At 38.4% G+C, this 3914-nt stretch overlaps 1 long non-coding RNA gene across 1 annotated transcript; it reads right to left on the bottom strand.

Moving 5' to 3' along the window:
- Nucleotides 1-456: 456 nt before the first annotated feature.
- On the bottom strand, nt 457-2263 carry LOC107316780. Its single transcript, XR_004307229.1, has 3 exons — nt 1679-2263; nt 1213-1270; nt 457-1115 (listed from the first exon to the last, which is right to left on the bottom strand). It is a non-coding gene; the product is annotated as an uncharacterized LOC107316780 (long non-coding RNA).
- Between the last annotated feature and the right edge of the window lie 1651 nt (nt 2264-3914).

Below are 3914 nucleotides of genomic sequence, written 5' to 3'. Positions count from 1 at the left end.
ACTTCTGATTACAAAATAGATGATTACAAAATGAGTTTTTGTTCCCAGGGGATAAGAAAGATTTCATGCACTCTTACACCCATACTAAATTCATTCCCATAAGGAGTTCCATCTGTACCATATGTGTCTGGTGACTTAGATGCTGGAGACCTACAGATACCTTCCCTGTAACTCCTGAGCTATGAAATCACTTACAACATGATCGAGTTTTAAAACAAACTGAATTAGTCATTAAATCACCTCTAATATAAGTACTAGGAAAGCTTCAAAAACTGGCAATTTATTGCTCACACTTCCATGGTTTCCAATCACTGTTGCTTAATAACGTGTATGAAATAACACAGAAGATTTTTTCTTCAGTTAAAGCAAAATAATTTGAAGTCATTATAGTGCAATAATTACACAGGAGCATTAAATGTACCTTCATATACCGAGGAGAATGACTCATCTGCTCTTTCTTTCTTTCTTTTTTCTTTTTTTTCAAGTAGTTTGTATTATCACTAAATTAGATCTATAGCCACAGCCATTTGCACTTTAAATTGATCTTCCAAATCTTGGCTACAGAAAGCAAGTTTTATATGTGTAATAATTAGATTTCTCTCTCTTTCTTTGGCTTTATTTTTTCTGGTACACAAGTAGTGTTTTCATGTTAGAGTATCATTCTATTGCAGATTCTATTGCAGAAAAACTTGTTCTTGCAAAGGAGCACACAGATCATAGAGACGTTGTGGCATCTAGGTTTTATTTTTACTCACTAATTCTATATCACAGTGCAGCTCTGGCTCCATACCAAGAAGGCATTAGCAAAGCATGGATCCCACCTACAGTTATTTCCATTTTATCCCACCGTGCTTCACCTTGCCTGTTATTTGTCTTCTGCACCTTGGGCACCAGCACCAAGCAAATGTAAAAGAAATACTGAAATGCACAAACTCCCTTGTTAAAAGTGAATTTATACCCAGGTTCTTCTGCATTTCCTTCATCAGCTGAGTTTCTGCTGTGGCCAAATAATGGTCTGACATGGCCAAAGGAATGCAATGGTGATGCAACACTCACATGGAGTTGTTGGAGATGGGGATATATTTTTCTATCGTTCTCCTTATTATTGCAGCCCCCTGCAAGGAATACACCAGAAAACTCATGAAGAAAAACAAGCCAGGTAAACAAGCAGTGCCCAGTACAACTCATTTTAGAGTCAGGCTTGGAACTGACCTTCAAGAAGTGTCTATATGGTGGAGAGCAGCACATTTTTTGTATTTCTGTTCAAGACCTACAAGAAAATTAATAGGTAAGTAGGCATAACTGCTTCAGGGAGATCTGAAGTTTTTGCCATCTAATCACCTTGCTTTGTCCCCCAGGTCTGTTAAATGACCATATAGTCAGAACTCAAAACAGTGAAAAGCTATTACTTGGGAGAAGGTAGAAAGGCAACAAAAGCAATATCATTATAATAGCCCTAGGACATACATGTTAGCAATAACATAGGAATAAAGGATTTCATGATTTTTTCAGTGGCATCAGTTAAATATTTGATGTTTCCCAAGTATGCTTTTCACTTGTAATGACAATTAATTTGTGCCCATTGTTCCATCTCCAAGTGCCTATCTTTCATGAGAGCGAAACATTTGCATCGGTCTTGGCCAAACTAGTAACAATTACCAAAATAATTGTAACTTACCCATTTAGACAATTGCTGACAGCTGTTTGACAGATGAAAATATCCTGTTTGGGTTATCTCAACAGTCAGTCTTGCACAGCTGACTATTGCTCCAAAAATTGCATGTTCTACAAGGAGGATGGCCTTTTTAGGAAAGGGAGAGCATGAAAAAGAGCCTGACTAGCCAAAAGTAATAGGCAAACACCCACCATGCAGACAATCCAAAGAACTGAATAGCAGTGTCTCTATACTTTATATGTTACTGGACAGAATGTCCCATCTATAATGAAAGGGCACAATATTGCTTGTGCCGAAGACTGTTTCCCGCCCTGTGATACTGTGGTTACTGTGATTGCACTGCACAAACCAGAGCTATCTTTAAAATGACTGGGATAGGCAGTAGCAAAAAGAAAATTGCTGACAATACTGAGTACATCTTCATTGAATCGGGGTGTGATCAGATTTCAAGCTCCAGGCTTAGCCTGCAGAACAATGGTGCAATCTAAACACATCCATAATAGCTGATGTGACACTAGAGACCTGTAAGAATATTAGACTATCAGTGTATGAAATGATTTAATAAGCCTTGTGAAGAAGGAAGGAAATAAGAACTTCTTCATGAATTGATATAATGGAAATATAACCTTCTGTTAGGATAAAATCCAGACAGTGATGGTTCATACTCTACTAAATCTGCATTTAGTACCAGTACAACTGCATTAGAAATAGTACCAGCTGCCCACACTTCAAGAAAGCTATTGAAAAAGTATAAGGCTGAGAAAAGCAATCTAGAAGTTGTCAAAGGCTTACAATACATTCTGCATGGAGTCCTGAAGAACTCGAATGTAAGTTTCGTGAGGCAGTGAGGGACTGATGATCATAGGCCTGCAAATATTTCTGTAGAGGCAAATATGTGCAAACACAGCTTTCTTCATCCTAGCAGGCAGGCAGTGATCCTGATTTCTTCAGCCCAACAGGCAGTGGAAGACAAGTGACCTTACCATGAAGTCAGATGACTTCAGAATAGAAATGAGGCGCACATGTTACCAGTGAAGTTATTACACTTCCTTATTTTTTTCCCAACAGAAACACTAGCCCCGTGCTTTAGCTTCCTTCCTACTTAGGAGAATTTCTCCCTGCAGTCTCCTCTCACTTCTGTTCACATCTGTGTAAATAAATTTTTCAAGCAGAATACATACAATTTCTGCAAGCATAGAGCAACCACTTCGTGGGTGATTCACACAGTAAATGGAAAGGAGTTACTGTGGTAAACATAGGGCATATGTCAAGTCTTTGCTAGACAAGTACCAGTGATCTGAGGGATTTCTTGGGAAGGTTTGATCATTGGGCTACCTCAGGTTCTAAATGTTTTTTTTTTCCTTTGTTTGTTTTCTGATTTTTTTTTAAATTATATTTCTAATTCTTCTGTTCTGAGAACCAGGTATCCAGAAAGTTGTCAGTCCATGGAACTGGAGTATTAACTCTTCAATTCACTGAGCTTTACATGATGTTATGATGTGTAATACCAATAGCTACAATCACAAATCCATGACAGATTCCTTCATCTTCCCAGCTAGGACTGGAAACATAGCATGACAGTAAGGTGATGCCTTCCAAAAGTTTTGTGATTAAAATTGATACCATTCCTTAATCACCATACCTTAAGCCATTCTTTCCCAAGGATTTCTTTCTGAAAGCAGAAATCACCCATTACAAGATTAGAAATAGTAAACTCACAGACTTCCTGTTTGTTTCATAACTATTTTGTTTGTTTTCTTCTGTTTGTTAAACACCAGAAAAGACTGAAACTGGCATTTGGGAAAATGCCTGAGTTGTGCCTCTCATCCATGTGTGCTTCCTCCATCAAACAAACAGAGACTGACCTGGGGATCATCATGTTCTAATGTAGTTTGCAGGGAGACTGAGATTGAGCTTCACATGCTGAAGGCCTTTACAGACTAAGTTTATACAAAGCTTCACAATATCACATCAGGATCTTTCAGTGTTCATTACAAAAGTTTCCCTAGGAGAGGGCTCAGATCTTCCTAGCATTCTATGCAGAAGTCCTGGAAAGGCAGGGAACCAACCTGAAACAACCCTGAAAGTGTTAAAAAATTGCTTATCTCATCCTGGAATCTCTGCTCACAATACTTGCAGACAACAGCCTCAGGTGACACCTCTAAAAACCTCTGCTCTTGTATAATCACAACTTCCCAAGGTGTGAACACTGTTTTTGAGGCCCTGGAGTAACCACTTT

This window comes from Coturnix japonica, chromosome 1 (assembly GCF_001577835.2).
Source record: "Coturnix japonica isolate 7356 chromosome 1, Coturnix japonica 2.1, whole genome shotgun sequence".
NCBI lineage: Eukaryota > Metazoa > Chordata > Aves > Galliformes > Phasianidae > Coturnix > Coturnix japonica.
The sequence above is the reverse complement of the archived record's forward strand: the minus strand, read 5'-3'. Positions and strand labels throughout refer to the sequence as shown.